We start from the raw sequence: 26,356 nt of genomic DNA on the forward strand, positions 1-26,356 counted from the left end.
TTCTGATTAAAAATTTAAGAGAGAGCTACTTGTGTCTTTTGCATTAACTTAAGCTAAAGTATGCCTATAAAACAATCACTGAGATGCTATTAAAAGTAGGTGAATAATAAAACAGCTACAATAAGAAAAGCTTTAAAAGAGTAACTTGGCCTTGGTAGCTCCCCCTTTGGAGAAGGGCTTTGGGGAGTGCAAAGGTGGGTGGTTTGGCTGTGCTCTGACTGTGTCCTGGTCAGTTACATGTAATCGAGAATCAGATAACCTGTACCTCCATTTTTTTTCTTACTAAGTGTAAAGGCTGTGGGGCATTTTCTGGCTTGTAAATGACAACAGACTGTAATGCAATAATATTCCTAGGAAATCACCTTAGGCTGCTTTGTTTGTATGAGATATTTATGAGGTCACAAGTTTTATGAAATTGTTTTATTGGTAAAAGTCAAAGGCACTAATAGCCCAGGGCCATGTGGGGTGTGATGGAACGACTCTGGGGTTTGGGAGCATTGCAATTCTAGATTTGAATCCAGGTTCTGCTATTTAGAAGCTTTGCAACTTTGGACAAATTACTTAAGTTCACTGAGTCTTAGTTCCTCCTTTTGTAAAGTGGAATTAATAATAATAATAATAATTAATATTAATAGTTAATATTAATAATTAATCATACCTGTTGTGAAGAGTTACTGAGAGAATTCTGGAGATAACATCTATAAGGTACAGAGCACATCTCTGGTAACATATTTGTTATTTAATAATGTTAGTTCCTTTCTCCTTCTGTTATTTTGATATTATTAGTGATCTAATCTGATGTCTATGATAATTATTGGGCATTATCATCCAGTAGACATCTCTTTTTGTTTGTTTGTTTGTTTGTTGTTGTTGTTTTTTTGTGAGGAGGATCAGCCCTGAGCTAACATCCATGCCAATCCTCCTCTTTTTGCTGAGGAAGACTGGCCCTGAGCTAACATCCGTGCCCATCTTCCTCCCCTCTATGTTGGATGCCGCCACAGCATGGCCTGACAAGCGGTGCATCAGTGTGCGCCTGGGATCCAAACCTGGGCTGCCAGCAGCGGAGCGTGCACACTTAACCGCTACGCTGCGGGGCCAGCCCCAGACATCTCTTTTTGTAGCTGTGAAATGGAGCTGATATTTGACATCACAGTGAATGGTGATGGTCATAATGAATGAGTGGTCCTCTAGTGGTGCTAAGAAGTTCAAGAGGCTGCATTGATTGAGATTCCTGAGATCCTTAGAATTCTACCAAAACAACTCCTTCTGCTTTCTTTTTAAAGATAGACATAAATAAATTGTTATATTTAAAAATAGTGTATGTTTAGAAAAGTCCACAAATTATAAGTATACAGAACAATAAATGATCACAATGTGAATACTTCTGTGTGATTACCACTCAGATAAAGATATAGACCTCTACCAGTAGCCCCAAAGACCTCCTCATGACCACCCCAATCATTCCCACATTCCTCTCCCCCAAAATAATCACGATTCTCACACCATTAATTAGTTTTCCCTGCTTTTGAACCGTATATAACTTGAAATCATTTATTTTGTGACTGGCTTCTTTCACACAACAGTTTTTATAAGATTCATACATGTTGCCTATAGCAGTACTTTATTCACATTTCTACATTGTATTCCATGATGTGAATATACCACCATTATTTATCCATCTACTGTTGATGGATATTTTGGGAGTTTCTAGTTTTGTCTATTAACAATAATGCTGCTATGAACATTTTAGTATATCTCCTTTGGTGAACATATATAAACATTTCTGTTGGGAATATACGTTGAAGTGAAATTACTGAGTTAACAGGTAGGCATATGCTCAATTTTAGTAGAGACTCCTAAACACTTTTCCAAAGTGGTTTCACCATATGATGTACCCTACTTGTACCCATACAAGTGATGTGAGAGTTCCACTTGCACTATATGTGTGTCACACTAGCTGCAGTCAGTCTTTTTAATTTTAGCTACCCTGATGGGGGGAGTGGTATCTTACTGTGATTTTGATTTGTGGTTCCCTGATGACCAATGAGTGTGAACACCTTTTAGTTTGTCCATTGGACATTTGGATTTTCTCTCATTCTCTTTCCTTCTTCTCTTCTTCCCTCCCTCTCTCCTTCTTTGCTAGATTCATTGGCACCTGTATTTCAGGTTTTGAGCTACTGCTCTGTAAGTCTATACCTTAGCCCAAACTTAAAGTCTGTTCGTTGAGATTGAAAGGAACTGACTCAGAGAGGGCAACTCAACACGAGGCAGAAAGCGCTGACCTGACCTGAGAGATGGCACATCTGGGTTCTGCTCTCCGATACTCTGCCTGTCCTTTTGATTCTGGTCATTGTTGCATTATGTCTGGGGTCTCTCTTTCTTTTTTTCAGTTGGTGAAATAAAGAAACTTTAAATGATTTATAAGAGGAATTTCATCTCTGGCATTTTGTGATTGCACATATTTTGGCAGAACATTTACCACGTTCTCACTGCCTTTTGAACATGCTGCCCTAAAGTGATCTGGAATAGTGATTGTAAATAATGAGTCCAAGAGTTGTTTTACAGCTTATCCTGTAATCTTACTGACAAAGGGACCTGGGGCAAATAGGAGCTGGTGGTACTAAGGACTTACAGTTTTTAGAAAAATGAAGAAACCTCTCAGTGAAATACAAATCTGAGGCCATACGGGCTGAAGGAAAACTTAGAAGTCCCCAAAGATGGTCATAGTTCAGATCTTTCTCGGGAACCATGATTATATCTATTTTAAGATTCACTAAGATTTTGAATGACCTGCTTGACTCCACCCCCTTCCTTGCCCCACCTCTGTACGTTCCTAGCAGGACTGGAGACTCACCAGTGGACTGTGGTCACCTAAAGTTGCCTGTTATCCAGCAGAAGACTGAGGGATCAGTGATGGCGAGGGGCGTCATTGGGTGGCTCCACAGGCTCTCCCCTCCTTCAGGCACCCCCACTATGCTCCTTCCTCCAGGGGAACCACCAGGGCATTTAGAGTGGATACACTCACTGTCCCACAGATAGAATTTACTCAGATGGATTTTTACAAACTGCATAAGTTTTGTGATTTTTTGGTTTTGTTGCTTACAAATATTTTATTTTACATCAAGTTATAAGACCATAGAAAAATGTTAATAGCATCATTATTCTATGCACTCAATTTTAAAGAAACATATAAATATATAGTGTATCTATAGTGATTAATTTAACCAGTTCCCTGTGTAGACATTTAAAGTGTTTAATTTTCGTGTATCAGAAACTATAAACATCCTTTTAGCTAATTCTGTAAGTATGAGTCTCATTTTTAAAAACTTTTATTATGGAAAATTTCAAACATATACAAAAGTGGAATGAATAGTGTAATAAATCCCCATGAATCCATCCATCAGCTTCAAGAATTATCAGCACATGGTCAATCTCATCTCATCTACACCATTCCATTGTCCCCTCCAACTTTTTTGAAACAAATCCCAGACATCACATCATTTCTCCTTAGGTAATTCAGTATATACTTCTAAAAGATAAGCACTGTTTATAAATTTGTGGTTATCTCTTGTGTTTAAACCATATGTGTATTGTAGAAAAAGTGAGGGAAGCTAGGTAACTATATTATCTTTCTCTTGCTGTGTAACAAATGACCACTAACTTAGTGGGTTAAAACAACACACATTTATTATTTAACAATTTCCACGGGTCAGGAGTCCAGACATGGCTTAGATGTATTCTCTGCTTCAGAGTCTCACTAGGCTGCAGTCAAGGTGTCATCTGGGGCTGTGGTCTTACCTGATGCTCAGAGTCTTCTTTTAGGCTCCCCTGGTTGTTGGCAGAATTCAGTTCCTTATGGTTGTAGGACTGAGGCCCTCAGCTCCTGGAGGCCGCCCACGGCTCCCTGCCACATGGTCCTCTCCAGAGGCCCTCTCACTACCTGCAGCCTGCTTTTTTGAGCCAGTGAAGGAGAGAAGTTTTTAGTGGTAGTAAGAGCCTAGTCCCTCTTTTTAGGACTTTCCATGATTAAGTCAGGCCCATCCAGGATAATCTCTCTTTCGATTAAATAAAAATCAGCTGGTTTGAAACCTTAATTACATCTGCAAAATCCCTTCACTTTTGCCACGTCTATTGGCTGTAACAAGTCACAGGTCCTGCTCATACTGCAGGGGTGGAGACAACATAAAGGCACGAACAATAGCCAAGAAGAAAATAATACCCAGAATTCTATTCCATTGCTGATTTAGGGAAGGAGTTGACAAATTCTTTCTGTAAAGGGTCAGATAGTAAATATTTTAAGTTTTGTGGGCCAGACAGTCTTTGTCATAACCATTGAACTCTGCTGTTGTCACGGGAAAGCTGCCACAAAAAGTGTGTAAACAAATGGATGTGGTTGTGTTCCAATAAAGCTGCTTACAAAAACAGTTGGTGGGCCACATTTGGTCAGTGGGCTATAGTTTGCCGACCCCCGACTTGGGATATATGACGTTCTAATATACTTTTCCCTCTTTAAAAATATACGCACACGCATAATGCCATTGTACTATGATACTATTTTATAACCTACTGGGTTAGGTCATGTCTTATGGCCACTATTTAGAAAGAACGATCTAAAAGTCTGTTCATGTATTTCTTATAGAGCTGCCTTGAGGACGTTATTCATTACATCTCTCAGTAATTCCTACCATGAAACTCCATGTGAAGGACTTTCTTTGGAACTTAGTAGCAATAGAAATTTTGTTTCCCATGACTTTTTTTTTCCCCTTTTACAAAAATTGTATTACTCACCATATTTCCCTTTTTGTTTTGGCTTCCAGGAAGCTCAGAATCTAACTTGAAATCCAATTATCACAACTATAAAGACCCAGTAGATTGCATATTGTGCTTATTTCCCCACGCATTGATATTGTATCCTTATTTTAATTTTCTGTGTCTCTCTATTTTACTATTATTTTATTGTGTAAATGTCTTTGTGAAATAACACTGAGTAAAAATATGAACTTCTATTCCTTGGATTCAAAGGAACTGCTGAATTTGTATTAATGATACCTACAAATTAGAAATAACCCAAATATCCATTAAGAGGAGAGTTAATAAACTCTTGTATCATGATATGATGGAATTTTACACAGCAACAAAAACAGTTAAACTACTGATACATACTACAACATGGAAGAACCCCACATTCAACATGCTGAGTAGAAGAGCCAAACATAAAAGAGTACATACTGTATCATTCCATTTATACCAAGTCCACGAACAGGTGAAACAAATCGAAGGTGATGGAAGTCAGAAAGTGATTGTAGTGGGGCAGGGGCGGTTTCCTGGGACATGGCAAAGGAAACCTTATAGGGTGCTAGAAACATTCTAGATCTTGAACTGAGCTGTTGTTACTGCACGTATACACATATAAAAAATAGGTGTAGAGTCAGGATTAGCACATTTTATGCACTTTGCTGTGTGTACAGTCATGTGTTGTATAATGATGGGTATACATTCTGAGAAATGTGTTATTAGGCAATTTTGTCATTATGTGAACATCATAGAGTGTACTGAAGGGGAGGAAAATTTACTACCCCAAAATGTGTCTCTTTGACATGAGGATTATTTTTGGCAGATTATTTTTTAAGAGACATACGACTCAGAAAGTTTTTCTTGTTACCTCTCCCTTCACGCCTAAAAGAATTCAGATAAAGAAAACCTATCTCAGGAAGCGAGCTATCACCTTAGCGTAACATGAACTAGATGGTAGACAGGGAGGAACCTAGAAAAGCCTGTTTGTTGGACTCCCCTCTGTGTTCTTCTGTTTCTGTGTGGCCAAACATTTTTCCAAAGGTTTCCAAACTCCTTTCCACTTACCTATGAATTGCCTTCCTTCTCTTTGAAGTTCCTGACTATCCCCACCACCAACATCTTTGTTTGTCTTTAGCTGAGGATGGTATTTAATTTGAGGGCTTCAGCCATTTTCATGAGTTACTCAGTTTTCTTAGGTTTCTCCCATGTATACATGTTATTAAACTTTTGTTTTTCTCCTATTGATCTGTCTCATGTCAATTTAATTCTTATACCAGCCAGAAGAACCTAGGAGGATAGAGGAAAATTTCTTCCTCCCCGACAGTGCTTACACAAACCTAGATGGTAGGGCCTACTACACACCTAGGCTATATGGCGCTCATCTTATGGGCCCACCGTTGTACACGTGGGCCATCATTCACGAAAATGTCATCATGTGGCACCAGACTGTACACACAGCCTGCTCCCCAAAGAGAGCTGCTAATAACAGTTTCTTGCTTATTTCTCTTCCATGTTTATGCCCAGGTGTCTGTTGAAAAAGAACTCTGAAGTTGATGATCTCAAAAGTCCACAGCTCTTTTATTTTCTAAAGTTCATAGGTTAGCAGCAATTCTACACTTTTATTTCACCAGCTCTCTTAAATGTGTAGCTGAAAAAATAAGTAAAGATAGCTTCTCAACCATGAAGGCAGGTCACTGACTACGGCTATACTGTTCGTCCACTCCATAAAGTGGCTGAGAGGGTGAGTGGGGGCTGGAATCCAGCTCCTGGGCCACTTGCCAAGCTCAGCTCCTGAAGGCAGTGTCTGCCTGCGGTGGCATCTATTCTAATTTGCACAAATACACTTTTTCAAATTTGCACTAAACAGCACAAGTCAGTAGCAGCTCTACACAAAGATAATACTTATGGCGAAATATTAATTTTTAGGACTAAGAGTGTATTGGTCATCTTTAGAATAGAAGCCAATCTCTGCCTGTGTGTCTGCAAGCTAAGGAATGTTATATAAAATAAAATAGGAAGAATCAATATTAATTCCCTCTCCTTACTTTTCACATGTACAATCTACTTAAGGATGTTAAGAATACAACCTCTAGTTGGCCTAATAATGGCTTAATGGGGAAGAGCCATATGGAGTTTGGGGAAGAATGAGTTTTTGCTGACCTAAGACATCCATACTTTTAGCTGAGGCCCCTTAGAAAGACTGAGCTCATCCTGATTTTAAAGAGGTCAGGTGGCCATCACGTAGAGGAAAGCATGTGAGCAAAGGATGGCAGAAAGTATCTAATCAAATCTATCCTAGCTGAGCAACAGTGTCCAGGAAAGAATGCAACAAAAAAACAAAAGCAGATTGAGATCTAAAAAGGCACTTAGCATTTTTTGGTGCTAAGATATGAATTTCAGGTTGCGTTATCAACCAGATGTGTAGATACCATCAAGACCTGGCTCTTCCTCAGGGATGTAAAATTAAAGATAAGCCATAATGAAATATTAATACATGCTGGGCAGATTCTCAAGTTATACTGGCCTTTTCTCATTTGATATGAATTAAATCAGAATTATAGGCAGGGTTGTAGTTTTTTCCATCACAATAACGGCATCTATCCAGAAATTATAACAGTGAAAAGAATCCCAAACAATACATTTCAGTAAGTTCAAATAATGATTGCTCGTATGATTTATTTTTAGGTTAAGAAAATCTGATGCCTATTTTGGGTACTTCAGACATATTTGGGTAAAATTTGCATTTAATTTTCTATAATAATCACTGATATTACTCATAAGACTCTCATTGGGGAAAGTTGTCTTGGCAGTGTTGTTAACTCAGCCCTTTTGGAGTAATGGAGAAATAAGTCTCTGGTAAAAATTCCAGGTATTAGGATCACTTCCTTCAGCAAAATGAACTAAACACGCTCACACTAACCAAGAGCCTGTTGGATGTTTGTTCCTTGAACACGCCCACATATTTGTTGATGAACTCCTGACTTGGTCCAGTTTCAACCGGTCCAGTTTCCTCTGGTTGAAAGTAACAGAGACCCACTTCAAATCAGCTTAAGCAGAAAAAGGGGTTTACTGAGAGGACCCTAGCCAAGCCATCTGGATTCCAGTTCCAGATTTCTGGGAGAGAGACTTGACTGACCCAACTAGGGCCAAGTGTCCAGCCCAGAGCCCTTTGCTGTGCCTGGGTGGTAGAGTCACACAGCCCTAACGTTGTCATGGGGTCCAGTGGTGTGGGGAGTTAATCCTCAGCAGAGCAGAGATAGGCGAGTGCTAGGAAGATACCCTCAAAGTTGTTCACTGTAGCTCAGGAGTCATCCATGGTCTCAACTCACCCTCCTCCCTCACCGCAGGTATAGAGCTGACCAGTGTCTCTACTGGCCTATTGCTTTTTGAAGTGACGTTAGACACAGCTCCTGATCATGCTGGGGTTTCCAGATTTCTTCTTTGTTCTTCATCACGGAAGCTCCAGGCTCAGCCTCACACATGGTGATGTTATTGGGCAGGAAGTCACGGGGCCAGAGTAGGTGGCCAATCCCAGGCTGAAACCTCTTTTTCAAAAGCATTTGTTTTTGATTTTCTGTGCAGCTATCTTTATCTGAAAATAAATTTCCTTCCTTATATCTTAAATCTTGCAAAGAGTGGTGAAATTTTGTGTTTATATCGGAATTAATTCTTCTTTGTGGGCATTCAAAAAGCATTTAAAATATTTTAAATTCAATGGGGGCTGACATGGCTCTTGAAAACAGACCGCATTTAGACTGGCTAGCTTAGTGTTCTCAGGATTGTGAGCACACATTTTTTTTTTTTTTTTGTGAGGAGATCAGCCCTGAGCTAACATCCGCCAATCCTCCTCCTTTTTTGCTGAGAAAGACGGCCCTGGGCTAACATCGGTGCCTATCTTCCTCCACTTTATATGGGACGCCGCCACAGCATGGCTTACCAAGCAGTGCGTCGGTGCGCGCCCGGGATCCGAACCAGCGAACCCTGGGCCGCCGCAGCGGAGCGCGCGCACCCAACCGCTTGCGCCACCGGGCCGGCCCCATGTGAGCACACATTTTTTATTTCCAAGAAAGCTTGATCCTTGACAATGACATTGACAGGGACTCTTTTTTTTAGTTAGTAATTTTGGTTTATTTTGTTGAGCTGATAAAAGAACTCCTGGGACAAGATTGCTTTGACATGTAGAGTTTAGAGGCTTTCTAAACTCTTCATTTGTACTTTTAGGTCCTAAAATGGAATTAAATTGCCACAGCACTCTCACTTGTGTTGCCCAGTAGAGGCCCTCCCTGTTTGTGTTCCTCACAACAGCTAGCGCTGGTTCACTGTAGCCCACTTATCTAGTGCCTGTAGTTTGCCAGGCATAGTGCTGGATAAGAAATGAGTGAGAAGTCCCTGAGCGAAAAGGCTCGTGTGGGAGTTGGACATGTAAACACAATTGCCCTGTACTACGAGAAGAACGACATGAAGAACGACCCTGAGGCTGTGGTAGTAACACAAGGGAGGGGGGTCCACTTGGTGTGGGGGGTCATGAAAGGCCTCACCGAGGATGACACCATCTCTTCCCTTATCCTTCTCAATCCATACAATCACCAACTGTGGTTCCAACCTCCACTCCTCATCTCGTGTTGGGCTCTAGCCCTGGGAATTCTCTGTGGTTGGTGCCAAGAGCTCCTTCTGCCCTCATTGTCCAGTGGCCAGAATGAGGGAGAGGGCTCTGCTCCCCATGGTTCTACTTGGTGAAGTCCCAGGCCCTGACTTGCCCTGTATTAGTTTCCCCTGCATCCTGGAACTTGAGTCTGTAGACAGGGTGAGGCAAATCCCTCAGGCCCCACTCACTCCTACTCAGCTGAGTAGACAAATGAAAACACAAGAAGAGTACTTCCATTAAACTTAAAACACAGTGTCAGGAGCCTGTCACAGCCGTGATGAAGCCCTAATGTTACCGGATACATACCCAGGTTGTTTACCGGCCACACAAGAGGAGCCAAATAAAACTAGAACTCCAGGCTTATGGCAAGGAAAGAGTTTTTATTTCGGGTGACGTCAGTCGGGAGACGAGAGTTCTCAAATTTGTCCGGTCTCCCTGAAAGATGGGAGGCAAGGGGTTTTAAAGGTTATAAGGGAGAGTATGTGCTGGGGTTTTACGTAAGGGAGGGGGAGCATGTGCACCTGCTGGCTGACACCTTCCCACCAGCCTACATTTGACCTTGAAGACTGAATTTCTTTCCCTTGACTGTCTGGGCTTTTCTGGTTAGTTTTTATCTTCAGCCTGCAAGTTTGGCCTTGTGAGGCTAAATTTTGATGTCTGGACCTTGATTCCCTGGGAAAGACAGCTCACTGATATACTAAGGAGGGACAGAAAGACCTGGTTAGTTTTAAACAACAGTTGATTATGCTGAATATGCACAGCTGCAGTTAGCAAAGCTTATCTCAAAATTTTTTGCTCTCTCCTTCTAGCCCAGGGAAGATTTTTAACCTCGTCTTGCTGGGTTTCACAAATATGATGGTTTTGAGTCTAATCCCACCTGGTTCAAAGGTCACAAAGCCAATTCCAGCCAGAAGACCTAAAACTCGAGAGCACCAGAGATGTTCATCTGCATTTGTGGGGCAAAACTACAGTAAAGCATAAGTGCAGAATGGAGTCCTGAGCTAGATGATTACTATAATGAATCTGGCAAAACTCTGCATTTAGGGAGGAAAATGGCCTCTGCAAAGATGAGCTAATGTCAAAGGCAATTTATACTCAGGTACTTTGGAGGTTTTCCTGGGCACCTCCTACCCATATTTAAGTCTTAGAGAGCAGAGAGTACTGTACGTCCTTACATCCATACCCATCTTTATTAAAGCCCTGTGGACCAGGCCATCAACCAACGAGAAGCCCACCTTGGTCGCTGACACTGGCTGTGTAGTCAAGAGCAAGTTCCCAGCCTCACTAGCTTTGATTCCTTTACCTCTAAAATGGGGATAATAACTTTGAAAGAATAAAGATAATATATGTGAGGTGCTGAGTACAGAGCTCAGTATTCAGAGGTACTCCTGTTCAGAGAGTTTCTGGGTTTGTGAACACATGGAGGTGCAGGGAGAGTGGTGCCCCTGGAGAGGGCATGGAAGCTCTGTGCCGTTTCCCTATATCTTGCCCTATGCATCTCTTCCAGCTGGCTGTTCCTGAGTTATATCATTTTATAATAAACCAGTGATCTAGTAAGTAAAATGTTTCTCTGAGTCCTGTGAGCTGCTCTGGCAAATTAATTGAACCCAAGGAGGTGGCCGTGGGAACCTCCAATCTATTGCTGGTTGGTCAGAAGCACAGGTGACAACCTGGACTTGAGATTGGCATCTGAAGTTGGGGGGCAGTCTTGTAGGACCAAACCATTAACCTGTGGGATCTGACGCTAACGTCAGGTAGCTAATGTCAGACTGAATTGAATTGTGGAACACCCAGCTGGTATGTCAGAGCATTGCTTGTTGGTGTGGGGAAACACCCCTCTAACAGTGAAGTGACCTCAAAGATGAGGTCAGAGAGCTGACCCTTGCATAGTATCATGCAAGTATCTTGCAGAACCCTCTTAACCATCCACTGGAACCTCTTCTGTTTCTGCCTTTATTCATATTTTCTCCCTCACTTGATTTTTCACCTATCACACACATCCAAATGACCAACATCCTCAAAATCCAGCTCAGACTCCTCTTCTTCCAGAGAACTTTTGTTCTGATTCCCACGCATTGAACTCCAGCACATAATTAAAGGAGCTCAATAATTATTGTCGATTGTTTTCAGCTTTATCGAGGTATAACTGACAAATAAAATTGTAAGATATTTAAAGTGTACAATGAGATGATTTCATATACATATACATCGTGAAAGGATTCCTCCACTGAGTTAAATATATTTTTTATTTTTGGTGAGAACATTTAAGTTCTACTCTCTTAGCAGATTTCAATTACACAGTGCAGTGTTATCGGCTATAGTCACCATGTTTTACATCAGATCCTCAGACCTAACTCATCTTATAGCTGAGAGTTGGAACCCTTTTACCAACGTCTCCCTATGTCCCCCGCTCCTGGCAATGACTCTTCTGCTCTCTGTTTCTGTGAGCTCGACTTTTTTTTTGGTGACTTTTGAAAAGCATCTGGGGAAAGCAGAGAAGCCATGGTGAGTATCAAGCCTTTGCAGGAGCTCAGAAGCGAGATAAGCAGCAGAGGGCTTTTCCAGGCACTTCTCGGTCTCTCAGTGCTGGTCAGGCTCCGGCATCGTTCTTTCCCGCATCGTCGGGGCTTCACATTTATGGGCTCAGCTCGTCATTTTCTCTAGAGCTGGTCCCGATGCTCGACAGAAGGGATTTCTGAGGCTCTGCCGAGTGTGGAGGACACAGCTGTAAGTCATCCTCGCCCCCAGTGTGGCTCTGACCTGTATTCTGACAGCTGGACACTTGCCTCTGTGGTATGGTAAAAATATTTGGTTTGTGTCCCTTGTTTCTGACGCACAGCTCCTAAAACTCTTGGAATCTCCTGAGTGATGAGTGTCTTTGGTGTGCTAATGAGATGACTGGCTGAGGGGCTGCTAGCTTCAGGATGGGGACTGGTTGCCAGGGAAATCAGCCTTGATTAGAAGCTTGCAACTTTTAGCCCCAGCTCTTGACCTCTGAGGAGGGAGAGAGGCTGGAGATTGAGGTAGTCACCAATGGCCACAGTCATGCCTGCATAATGCAACCTCCAAAGAAAACCCCTACATAAAGAAAAGAAATAGAGGAGGATTTGGGTCAGGCACGGTGGCATAGCACTTAAGTTCGTGCATTCCACTTCGGCTGCCCGGGGTTTGCTGGTTTGGATCCTGGGCGTGGACCTACGCACCGCTCATCAAGCCATGCTGAGGTAGTGTCCCACGTAGATGAACTAGAAGGACCTACAACTAGGACATACGACGATGTACTGAGGCTTTGGGGAGAAAAAAGAAAAAGCAAAAAAGAGGAAGATTGACAACAGATGTTAGCACAGGGCCAATCTTCCTCAAAAAAAAAAAAAAAACCCTAAATGAAGGGATTTGAGCGTCTGCTGAGTTGACGAACACATCCACCTGCTGGGAGGGTGGCGCACTCCAACTCCATGGAGATCGAGGCTCCTGTGCTCCTGGCTCTTCTAAACTTCACCCTACAGACTTCATCTGGCTGTTCATTTGTATCTTTTATAGTAAATTTAATAGTAAGTACAACATTTTCCTGAGTTCTGTGATTCCTTCTAGCAAATTTTCAAAATTGCGGAGGAGGAGATTGTGAGAGCCCCTGACTTTGTGGCCAAGTCAGACAGAAGTGCAGGTAACCTGGGGACCCAGTACCTGCAACTGGTTTCTGAAGTGAGGTCAGTCTTGTGGGGCTGAGTCCTTACCTTGTGGAGTCTGACGCTAATTCTAGGTAGTGTCAATATTGAATTGAATTGTAGGGCACCCAGTTGGTGTTGAAGAACTGGAGAATTGGTTGATGTGCACCAATCAGCCTCTATCCCTAGATGTGGTGTTTACCCTGAGCTCTAGTTCTGTTGCCCAAGTCTCTCATCCAAGTCCAGATTTGTTAGCTGGCCTAGCTGCCAGCCCCCGCACACCACAGCTTCTGCCTTGCTCCTGCCAAGCCCTCTAAGACCTAAGGTTTTGGCTTCGACCATCAGCCCAATGGCTGGGTCCCTGTTGCCTGACGACAGACATCCCTGAGCCTGACTCCTGGTTGGTCCACTATCCCATTTCCTACCACTGTCCTCTGTTTGCATCATTAGGACACCTTTTCCCTCCATTAGAACTACTCGAAGCTGCCTGCTTTATCACATCTCTCCTGCTCTGCATGCAGATAGCACACTCAGCTTTCCAGAGAGGGCTTCCAGCACCTGTGGAGGGCCTGCCCCATTGGACCTTAGGCCCCTAGCAGGCAAGGTCAGCTCCTGGTTCTGGACCCTCACACCGTGTCCCAAGGCATCACAGCCAACAGAGCTATGCCCCACTGGATTCTGAGAAATGATGTCAGCAGTGAACTTGACCATCCCAGGACCCGATCACATTAAGCTCTTTAGTGCCCGGGCTTGGCACGCATTTTAGCTTTGAGGGTCACAGGGCTGTCATTGCAAGCCCAAGATATAGGCAGAAAGGGACAGGAAGTCAGGGAAAAATAAAGAGATTAAGGAAGTGGGAAAGGGATGGAGCAAATGTGCACATTGAAGGGTGTCCCACAGCCTTGATTTCTGGTGCCTCCCATGGGACCTATTTTACTAGATCCTCGACTGGCAAGCTCTCATTGGAACACGAGCACCACCTGCTCAACTGCAGGCAAAGGCTGCTCTCAAAAAGCAAGAACAGAGTCATATATGGAATCTAGTTCCCCTTTTGGCAAAGAGAGTGGAGTGGGGAGAACATGGGGATTGGCTTCAAACAAATCTGAGTTTGCTTCTCAGCTCTGCTCCTTTAGAGTAGATTCACCTTGGGCAAGCACCCTGACATTTCGAAGCCTCAGTTACCTCATTTTCAATATGGGGATAACACCAATTTCTAATGAGATAAGGCATGTAAACACCCATAGGCATGCTTGGCATAAACCGGGTGTCCAATAGATGGTGACTTGGTGCCCTTTCTTCCTTGGCACTCTTCCCTGTCAGCACCAGGGCAGAACAGTCTTGGTGACTTTGCAGAACCATTGCTGCTTTTCCTGGATGGTGACTTGAAGCGGCAGATTCCTGCATGCTGCCCAGGGTCCAGGTGTTCCGTGGTCAGCCTGTGTGGGGCTGCTACAACTGGCTCAATTGCCTGTGTGTCTCTTAAAGGAAGCTCTTGCATACACATGTGCTCATCAGTCTGGGCTGGCATATTTCAGTCTTCGTAGGTATCCAACATCCAGGCGCATTGTCATCGACACTGCTGGGAAAAGGGAGAAGCAGGCAACCCACATCCTCTGCTCCCTGTCCTCCTAGACCTTGGGGATTGCTCTGGAAATCAGGTGAGTCTTTCTAGGAGGAGTAAGTATTGCAAGGGTGGTAAGTTACGTTACAGCATTTATATTCATGCGCACATGTTCACATCAACATCCAACAAATATTTATTGGGCTTCTGCTCCATGCCAACCACTGTGCTGGGTGTGAGGGATGCAATGGTGAACAAGATGCACATCATTTTCTCTTCTTACAGGGAAACACAGAGAGCAGAAAAACAGTCTGTCTACCTTTAAAAGCTGGAGACAGGTGAAGAGCTGTCTGATACAGAGTGAGAAATAGGTAATTATTTGTGAATAGGGCACCTTCTATTTTGTTATTTGCTAAGAGCATACCTTTTCAAAACTCATTTTTCTACCCCATGTGATCAAAGACACTTAGTAATTTGGATTTGAGGTGAACAAGCAACTGTCTCTTGGCGAGAACTTGTGTGGTTCTGGTTTGGAGAGATCTGCTATGGAAATGCCTGGGCCAGCCCCAGGAGAGCACCGCTGACGGCGAGGGCACTGCTCCCTTCCAGGGGGCTCCAGCTGGACCAGACTTGGGACTTTTGGCCTTTTTGGTATAAAGGTATTGTCACCACTGTCATTAGGAGGGAGACTTGTCTAAAGGCTAAAACACAGACGTGGGATTTAGCTCTCATACATCCTTGGCTCTTCTCTGCCAATATCCAATGTGGAGCTTAAGTCAACCTCACCCTGCCTCAGTTCCCCCTCCCTGTAAAAGCAGAGAGCCAGCCAAGGGCTTGAGAGTCAGAAAATGTGTATTCTAATCCTGGCTCCACCATGTAGAGTTGAGAGCAGTTTAATCTTGAAACCTCTGTTTCTTTCTCTTATAGGTTGTTAAAGTCTCTCTACTAGAGTTTGCAGTCCTCGAAATCGGAAACAGGACTTATCTCTTCAGCCTCTTGTAGAATAAGCCCCCAGATCACACTTCTTGAATAAGTGAACGAACCACTACACTGAAGTTTGACTTAATCTGTTTCTAGTGCCTTGAGCCCATGAATCAACACCTGAATGGACGTGCCAGTGGTCTTCAAAGGTGCTGCCTGGGTTTCTTACAAAGATGGGCATGTTAGTGAGGTTTTATGTTCCCTTAGGAGAATGTACACAGTCACCTCTTGTTTATTTCATGTGGATCATCTTCCTCTCTCAAAGGCCATCTACAACATTGCTTCCTTCCTCTTGTTGGACCCACCCCTCTCCTGGACCCCACCATTTGAGCATCTCGAGGTGTGTTTTCTCTGCCAAAACAGTGAGGCAGATTTGAAACTTCCGTTGCCTCTGGCCATCTGTACAACTTTGGAGGAGTTACTGCATCTCTTAGAATCTCAGTTTTTCTGTCTGCTCCATGGGGAGAATATTCCTGTATTGCTTTTCTCTCCCCCATAGCAGGGTTGTAGTAAAAATCAAATGAGATGACTTTTTTTGTGAAAAGAGTTGGAAAACCCAGAAGTGGCTATAGGAACCAAAGGTTGAATTCTTGTAATTGGCACTTACCAGTATCATCAACCATTTGGAGAGTTGTGTTTGTCTTCTCAGCCACATTACAGATGCCCACTTGTGCCACATAAAGAAACAAAAGGAAGCAAAGAATTAAAAATGTTGAAAGTCAAGGCCAAATTCCACACTGTGTCCAGAGACTGCTTCTCTGCTTGCTGATGCTTTATTGACTCATTTGATCCCGGGTGGCAGAGAGGCCTCTGTGGAATTGCAGGAAGTCTCAAGTGAATATACGCCATTTTATATTCATTCATTTGTTCATTTTCCCATCCAGCAAGTCATTATTGAACATCAACTGTATACAAAAATGAATCAAACATGGAGCTGCTCTTGTGAGTCTTTCAAAATGGTAAGAGGAATAGTGGTCATATCTTAAAACCTGCATACAAGGTAGGAAATGATAGACCTTACTCTCATAAGAAATTTAGTTACAGTGCTGTGGTTACACTGAGGAGGGAGAGAGAATCTATCACCAAGGGGAAGGAAGGCTTGTTATAAGCAATGGTTTCTAACTGAGCCTTGGAGAATGGGGAGGATTTGAACTTATAGAATGGGGTGGGGAGGGAGGGCATCCAGGCAGGAATGGCCTGAGTAAAGACAGGCACATTCTCGATGCCAGCCTCCTCTTGTGCCTTTGAAGTCTCCTTGACCCCTAGTGTGGGTTGTGCTCCTGGTTTGAAGATTGCTTTTCTTCATCTTTCTGTTTTCTTTTTCTTTCTTTGATCATCCTTAAGTTTCTAAAAATAATCAGCTATCTCACCATGCAGTAGATCTGAGCAGGAGAGACTCATGGCCCCTACTAGCATAACCTTGGCTCTATGTTATGCAAGAAGTCCATCAGAAATTCTCCTTTTGGAATGTGACGTTCACTTCAAAGCTTCTTCTGTTGACCCAAGTCTTGGCAGGTGCCATGTCTAATCATCACTTCTCAGTTTCTGGGTTTCCCCTGCCTGGCTGTGAGATCAAAGATAAGGGTAGGTCCATCATACAACTGAAAATGAGGTTTGTCACCTATGAATAGCTAGTGTGGATCAGAAATTAAATTAAAGAGGTCAAGAAACTGTCATCTGTGGTGTGGGAAGAATCTTCAGCTTGTCTGAGATACCAAGACAAGGTGGAAAACAAAGTGTAGGCCACCACAGCATTCCAGATGATCAAACTTCGCCTCAGTGTGAATGCTTGAGAGACTCTCATTGACATGATTCATTGTCCTAGAAGCCAGGACCAGCCTCCTTAGTTAGGTTGTACTGTGTGGCTCTCTCCTCCAACCACATTCAAGTAGCAAAATAAGCAGAGCAGGCATCCCTTGATTCTTACATGGATATACGTTGATTTATAAAGTTGAGCCGCCTTAGAACAAAAGATGATGATTTTTAGATTTTTGGGCTAAGAAATTTTAAAAATAGGGTTCAACATAGAGCTGTTAACTTTTTATTTTTCCAAATTAAGGACATTAGACTAAAAGGACCTTGACAACTACAAACTGATTTTCATTATTTTAAAAAGAAGTAGAATTCTACGTAAATTATTGGAAAGTGTGTGATGTCAGAATAAAGGACGGTCCTTCCTAAAAATGTACATTCGGTAATTTTCCACTATACTTTTGATCTGAAATGTTTCAGGCTGCCCCATGGTGAGCCCAGGTTGTGGGACTGGCCTTGGGGACCCCGTGTATTAGCCGAGAACTGACTTCATTAGTCCGTTTCAGAAGGATCCTGAACAGGTTGAGGAATTTCTTGGGGGCAAGGATGGTTTGAATACAGTCACATCAGACCCTGTGAGGTGTATTTGTCCTGCATCATATTTCCTGGCGTTTGGTGAGATGATGACGTGACAAATTAGCTTTCATTCTCATTTGTGGGAAGGGAAATTTATATCTCTGGAAACCTTTGTTAGTATTAGTGTTAAATCATTTGTCTGCTGTTTAAGGATTTATATACAGAGTTCAAAAAGGTCCCAGAATTTCCTTCCTGATTGTTCCACCCCCTCCTCCCCATCCCTCCTTCATTCCACTTCAGGTTAGAGAAATAATTTAGTCTTGTGCCTTAGGGAATCCACCCAATCCTTATACATATATTCATACTTTATTTATATTGGGCTTTTAGATGAGCACAAAGACTTCTTGAGGATGCTTAGATAGGTACTATGTGGGATTTTGTAGTACTCTTTTCAGCTAACAGTACAACATACTGAACTGGTTTGACTTCTTAACTCAGCAATTAGTCTCCTCCTAAAGTTGATGCACCCTTTTGGATCGTAAATTGTGATCCTCTGATTTATTTTTCTCAAGTTCATATGCCTGATGTGAGTGGGCCTTTGGTGCTCATTATTTGAAGGGTTGCTCCTACATTCTGCTGATGGGACCTCATCTATTACACTTCTCCACACGGCCATCTATAATTTAGTGTAGCGCTCCCATTCACGTCATGTTTCAGCATTTGCAGTGCTTATGAGTAATTGACAGTATGAAATGGTCCCAATAAATCTGACCAGCCCGTCCTTTATGGTCAGTTTCACTGTCTACCAGCGAGAAAAGTAGACAACCAGTGTCGGCTATTAACTTGGAAATTTTCAGATCATAAAGTCAGAGAAAGCACATTTGTTGGCCTTTATAATGATATAGTATTAATAAATACATTTTGAGTGCCTGTTTAAAATAGGTATCCTGGTTGGATAAGGAGATGTGAAAAAAAAATGATTTCCTGTTATTTTTTTTTTTAATTATTGCAGTTCATTTCAAAGGAATTACTTATTTTGACAGAGTGAGTGAACTTGAGTTGTAATGTGTTTAGTAGGCCAAATGATATGGCAGGCCTCAGCCTGCATGATGTGATATGTATGTCACAGAGCCAGCAACATTAGGATTTATTTTGTTGAAATGGAAATCTGGAGAAGGTGGCTCAAGAATCACAGCACACGGTGGTGCACTTCGCGAGTACAATGGCGTGTCTGGAACGCTCTTGTAAATGATACATTGCCTAGAGACAGTTCTGGGAACACATGTTTTTTGTTTTGTTTTGTTTTTAACAGTTTTTATTTATTTATTTTATTTTTGTATGTGTGTGTGAGGAAGATCAGCCCTGAGCTAACATCCATGCTAATCCTCCTCTTTTTTTTTGCTGAGGAAGACCGGCTCTGAGCTAACATCTATTGCCAATCCTCCTCCTTTTTTTTTTTTTTCCCCCCAAAGCCCCAGTTGTATGTTGTAGTTGCACATCCTTCTAGTTGCTGTATGTAGGACGCGGCCTCAGCATGACCAGAGAAGCAGTGTGTCGGTGTGCGTCCGGGATCCCAACCCAGGCTGCCAGTAGCAGAGCGTGCGCACTTAACCGCTAAGCCACGGGGCTGGCCCGGGAACGTGTGTTTTTATGAGAGATATCTTAAATTTCCATTGTTGATCGTGAATGTCCCTTTAGCTCAAAACTGAGCATTGTTTCTTCATACTAATTCTTCCTGATGTTGGGAGAGAGATGTCAAAAGTTCACAGGAGGAAATGCTTAGCAGAGTCTCTAAGGAAAAGGTACCCTCTGGTGCTGGAAAACTCCAGTGCTGTGAAATACAAATCGTTATGAAGCTGGCTTAGATGGGATTAAAAAGCATGAGCTCTAGAGGCAGGTCAACCTCTGGATTTTATTTCCTGGCTCTGCCTTTTATGCACAGTCATGGGACCTTGGACAAGTTACTTCATCTCTCGGAACCTCAGTTTCCTTGTCTCTAAAATGGGGAGGAAATTCCCGCCTCACAAGGATGTTTTGAAGAGTAGCTGATTTGATACACAAAAACATCTGAATAAGTGCTAAATAATTTTAGTTTTTCCTCCCCTGTACTTCTGGAGAAGAAGCAGAGTTATGAGGCAGCTTCTAGCTCTATAGACTCAGAATCTCTCGGCATCCTTGAAGAGCAATCTGGTGGTCATAGGGAGATAGAACCCTCTGCTCTGCACCAAGAGAAAATGTTGAGCAATTTAATTAAGGCTATGGTTGACAAGCCTATCTTTTTCTGTGTGTGTAAGGAAGATTGGCCGTGAGCTAACATCCGTGCCCATCTTCCTTCACTTTATGTGTGGGATGCCTGCCACAGCATGGCTTGATAAGTGGTACATAGGTCCGCACCCAGGACAGAATGTGGCCCTTTAAGGACTCATTTCTCACAATGTAGTGAGTCTCATGTTCATTCACATGAAGAATCCCACAAACTGCATTTGTAGCTCTCTCTCTCTCTCGGGTTGAACCTGCAAAATTCAGCTTAGTCTTTCTGCCACAGACTCCTGCCTCTTTGTTGTGATTAAGAGGCTGTTGGGAAGAGATCTGCATAGCACATCTGGGCTCATGGAGGGTCTTCTGGCCTGGTAGTCCTAAAAAGAGACTCAGAGAGCTCTGCTGAATTCCATGAGCACCAACAAGAAATTGGGATCCTTCTGGTAACAAATCATCTAAAGAAAGCTAGGTAAAGGAAGCCATCAGGACAAAAGCAATTGTGGGCACTAACGAAAAGCCAAGAGAAGAGAAAATCAATAATCGCCTGTGTGTGGCTCTGACCACCATCTCTGTGGGCAGGAATCAGGTGGCTTTATCGAGTGTGTGCGTGTGTACATGTGTAAATCCACGTGCTACTGCTGCAGGAGGGGGTTGGGATAGAGGAGAGACAGGAACAGGGAGATTGATGAAGTTCTTACAAAACTGTGTGTGACTAAGAGTCCCATGACGGAGATGTGCCCTGGGAGTGGGCGGTGGTGGCTGTGCTTTGAAGGGTGAAGAGACAGAGGCTGGGAAGGAGTAACAGTCCTGAAGCCATGACATGATTATAGAGCTTGAATGGCCCAATGGCAGGTGTTGTGGGTTGCATGGTGTCCCCCCAAAAGATGTGTTTAAATTCTAACCCCTCGTACCTGTGAATGTGACCTTATTTGGAAATAGGGTCTTTGCAGATGCAGTCAAGGTAAGGAGATCATACTGGATTAGTGTGGGCTCTACTTCAGTGACTGGTGTCCTTGTGAGAAGAGGGAAGAGGACCACGTGATGATGGAGACAGAGGCTGGAATGTGTAGCTGCGTGTTAAGAAGGCGAGGGTTGCCAGCAGCCGCCAGAGGCTCGGAAGAGGCCTGGAAGGATTCCTTCCCAGAAATTTCAGGGAGAGTATCGTCCTGCCTTGATTTCAGACTCTGGCCTCCAGAATTGTGAGAGAATAAATTTCGATTGCTATAAGCCGCTCAGCCTGTGGTTTTGGTTTGGCAGCCCTAGGAAACTATGACAGTCAGCAGAAGGCCATCAACTGCAGCCTCAGGGCAGAGGGGGAAGGTGAGCAGAACTCGGCCTGCAGGTGGACCATGAAGATTCAGAGGTGCTGGGAGGTGAGGTAGCCTACTGAAGTAGCACTGGGTACACATGGGGAAGGGGTGGCTCATTGGTTCTCTCTGATTTCTCATTCAGTGGGACTAGGAGAGAACTTTTTGACTGGTTGCAGGAGCAGTTAGCACTCAGGTATTCAGTTAGGGCCAGGTTTCTCAACCCCTGACCTCTATCACTCTGTGGCAGATTGCATTTTCCAAAGGTGGCCACAACAATAGCTCCCGTCCCACTTTCTCTTTGGAACCTTGCCACTCCCTCTTCATGCGGTGAGGTCTAATTGCCATCCCCGTGAATCTGGGCAAGCTTATGACTCCCTGTAACTAAGAGAACATAGTAAAAGTGATGCAGCATCATTTCAAGGTTAGATAATGAAAAGCAACGCTGGTTACATCCTGAGCACTGGAGCAGTAGACTTGTTCTGGGGCCTGGGGCCACCTTATAAGTAGTCCCACTGCTTGTAGCTGCTGTGTTGTGAGGAAGCTCAAACTAGCCCATGTGGAGAGGCCACATGGAGCAGCCCCAAGACTACAGGAAGAGAGGGGTACTGGGCCATTTCCAGCTGCTCCCAGCCCCTCTCCCCGCCACCTACACTGTTCCAGCTCCAGTTGTTGCAGCCCAAAGCGGGTTCCCCTGCCCACTGCAAGACATGCCAATAGTCCAGAGGCAAGGTGGTAAGAGAGAAAGGACTTTTTATTACATCTGGCTAGCAAGAGGGAAGATGGCCAAGTAATCTCCGGAAAAAAACTATCTTAAGGGGCACAAAATCTTACAGCAGTTATATAGGCCGGTGGATTATAGGGAAAGGGGTTAGGAATGTTGACCCTTTGGTGTTACAGACTGGGAGTTGCCACACCAGATCTTTCAGTTGTCATTGATAATGGCTATCAGCATAGACTCTCTGTTTGGGGGTCATCACATTCCTAAGGAACTCAAAAGAACAAAGTTATCATTTTATCACACCTCGGAGGTACATGCACAACCAGGGATCATAAAATCCACAGAGCAATTAGATCTCCTGGAGGGTGCATATCTAGCTGCGTTAGTTAGTCGGAAGTCATTCAAAGTTACAATACTATTTCTTTTCTGCAGTATGGCTTCCCTCATGTCAACCTTGTATTGAGCCGGTATGACAGTCACCATCTGATCCTGAGCCAAAGCCACCACCAGCCAAGTTCTTCCTGAATTCCTGACGTACACAAATTGTGAGGAATAATATAATAATTGTTGTTTTAAGCCACTAACTTTTAGGGTACCTTATTATGCAACAATAGTAACTGGAACTTCTTCAAAACTTTGACCAAAGCCCACTTCCCCTATGAGATCTACTCTGACTCTAGACACCATAAGTCCCTCCATTTAAACTCTTGTTTCCTGCATAGCCATTAGCTATTCCAGTTCTCAGCATGTCCCTCCATTCAGAGCTCAGTTTTGCTGGTGTCAGCCTCCATTTTCTTCAGTTTCTCTGGGAAGCTTCATACTTTCCATCCCTTTATTATGCAGAATTCATTGTGTCCCACCCTCCACTTCCAAGCCTGCAGACCACACCCATGTCAGCTCTCTCAGTAACAAAAGGGCCTCCAGGGACCAGATCTCACCCTCCTTCAGGGGCAGGGTTTGAGCTCCAGTGATGTGATGAGGATTTTAATATAACAAGAACATTCTTTTAGTTAATCATGAACTCTTAAATGATAAACACATCTGTCTCACCCACGGGGGGTGTGTCATATTCATCTTTGCACCCCAAGGTTAGTTCACTGCTTGACAGAGAAAAGGCTCTTGGTTGGATGGATGGATGGATAAATGGATGAATGGAGAGAAACACTTGAAAAATATGAAGTGGAATTTGCAAAATTATGACATATGTGCTGCCAGTTCCCTATTCTGTGCCCATGGAAGGCATGGCTAATGGATCTCAGCCAAGGGGACTAGAGACTAGAGAGGATGCCTTATTTGATTTTCGAACTACAAATAGAAACTAGCAATCAATCATATTTTGTACCTGAGATGATTAAAAGAATAAAGACTTTTTTGCAACTTTAATTTATTAAAAATATTGTTAAAATAGAAGTCAAAATTGTGGATACAACTGCTTTCTGACTTTCTTCTAAGGTTTAAGCAAAGTTCATTCAACCCATATACATGTTGCTGTGCTTTTCATGTGCATAGATTTCACATTAAGAAAAAATATCCTCATGCTTTATGCCTTTGCACTTGACTGGAGTGTGGTGAAGTCTTCAAGTAAAGAATTCCTCTCAAAAGGGGAGCAGATAATAAAATGAAGTGTGGGATTCTAGAAGTCAATGTGGTCCATAATGCTGGCATTGTTTACAACCAATCACTTACCAGCATAATGGGACCAATGGAGAAAAGAAATTACCCACCCACCCACATAAGTGCACCAATTACTAGAATCAGTTTAATAGGCCATAAAAAAAAGATCAATCCAAGAGAAGCTTAAAGAGATACATACGAGAGTAGATCTTTGTTATTGTTGGTCTTCATTTGAGCCACATTTGAGCACCTTACTCTTTATTAGCACGATGGCATTTCTGATAAGTTATCGTGTCAGTCTCTGCCATCGAGCCCTCCTTTTACTGGAGTGAGTTTTTTCTTTTCTGTACTTTCTGCGTTTTGATTTTCCTAGTACTGTGCCTGGATTCTATAGGAAGGAAGGGGGTGATATGAGGGGAGGAAAAGAACCCTTTGTTGTGCAGGGACCAGTACCAGGAAGGATGTCAAATTCCTTGTGTAACTTGTCTCATTGCATCCCAACTACCCCCCAGGAGGTAATTGCTATTGTTACCTCCACTCTACAGAGGAGGAAGCTGATGTTCCTGGAAGTTGTCACTTGCTACACAACTAGGGAGGGGATTCAAATCCAGGTCTGTGTGTCTGATCCCAAAGTCTTGCCTTTTCTGTTGAACAAGTCCATGATTCTGTATCTAAAAGGTTTGGAGCCAGATGTGTTTTGAAATTCAGCAGGGTACAGAATGGGGATATGATGCATATCCCATATATTACTTAATACTCCCAGTGGGGTCTGGAGCAGCACCCTGTAATCAAACCCATTAATATTTTAGCATTGAAACATATCAACACTGAAACTAAGTAGGATAAATAAAAAGTACAAATAGCCTCATTTTTTAGTTGCCAAATGATTTTGTACCTATTTTTGATTTTCAGAGCTTTGAGATTTCTTTAATTTTGGATAAGGAATTGTGGACATGTATCATACTGGCTCCCAGGAGAGAGTTTGCATACATTTGTCCTCTTTCTTAGAGGACTCTGAAATGGAGCAAGCTAGAGTTAAAAAACAAAAAAGCCTTATGCTTGGTCACTGGCCAAATTTATACACATTTGGCATTTAAAAAATGAAAATGGCTTTAAGGACAAATTGGTAGCAGAATCATAATAGTCCTTCGCAGACTCCCAAATACAGAGAAGGGGGAAGAGCAGGGATCTCCCTGTGCTCATCAGGGACTCATCTCATCCAGGGCCCATTGAACTGTTAATTCGAAACCGCGATCCATGCAGAGCAGCCATTTGGATCTCCCCTGAAACTGAGACCCCGCTTCTCTTTTCAGCACTCTCCCCTTCAGATCTCTCCTCTGAGGATTGATGGGCATGGCAGAGAGCCACTGGTAATTGAATTGACCCTTTGAAACAAAGGTTAGTTCAGATAAAATGAAATTTTCAAGCGGAGGGCCAGATTCTGATCCGGGAACATCTGTAGTTTACTTGGATGAAGGGTTTTCAGCCTTTGTTCTATTATTTCATGGTTTTCTATTGCAGTAGATACATTTCTGCACATCTCCCCTGCCCCCCCACCGGCCCAGGAGCTCCATCTCTTTTGCTCATGTCATTTGGCCTCCTTCCCTGCCACCCTGTAGTCACAGCTGGTTGGGCCAAGCTGGACCAATCTTATTTTTCTCTCTTAGATTTTCATTATAAGATGCAGAAACAGAGTGCATCAGGTGGTTAAGGACCCTGTGTTTGCAAGGTCACTTGAGTAAGGCCAGAGTCATGGCCTCAGGCCCCTGCACTTGCATTCTCCTCACCCTGGCATGCTGTAAAGGAACACAAACCAAGAAGCTGATCGTCAGAGAAGAGACTTTAATGAAGTAGATTCCAGAAACAGAGAGGAAGAGAGAGATAAATGGAGAGAAAGAGAGAGATTGAGTATTGAGGCCTAGTCAGGACTTGGTTTTCTGACACTTTTTTATTAGTTTGGGTTCTCCAGAGAAACAGAACCAATAGGATCTGTATCTATATCTATATCTACATCTATATCTATATCTGTATCTGTATCTGTATATTTATATCATCTACATCTATGTATCTCTATATCGACTCTAAGGAATTGGCTCACATGATTGTGGAAGCTGAGAAGTCCAAGATCTATCAGCAAGCTAGAGACCCAGGAGACGTGATGGTATAGTTCTAGCCTGAGTCCAAAGGCCTGAGAACCAGGAGAGCTGATGGTGTAAGTTACAGTCAGAGTACGAGTCTGAAGGCAGGAGAGGACAGATGTCTCAGCTCAAAGACAGTCAGACAAAGAGAAAGAATTCTTTCTTACTCAGCCTTGTATTCTAGTCAGGCTTTCAACAGATCAGATTGGATGATGCCCACCCACCTTGGGAAGGGCAACCTGCTTTACTTAGCCTACTGATTCAAATGTTAATCTCATCCAGAAACACCCTCACAGACACACCAGAATAATGTTTAACCAAATACCTGGGCACTCCATGTCCA

At 43.1% G+C, this 26,356-nt stretch overlaps 1 long non-coding RNA gene across 1 annotated transcript in view; it reads left to right on the top strand.

Annotated features, from left to right (window-relative positions):
• Positions 1-26,356, top strand: part of LOC131419934 (uncharacterized) — a 152,993-nt gene that overhangs the window by 38,178 nt on the left and 88,459 nt on the right. The window lies entirely within an intron of this gene.

This window comes from Diceros bicornis, chromosome 22 (genome assembly GCF_020826845.1).
Source record: "Diceros bicornis minor isolate mBicDic1 chromosome 22, mDicBic1.mat.cur, whole genome shotgun sequence".
Lineage (NCBI taxonomy): Eukaryota > Metazoa > Chordata > Mammalia > Perissodactyla > Rhinocerotidae > Diceros > Diceros bicornis.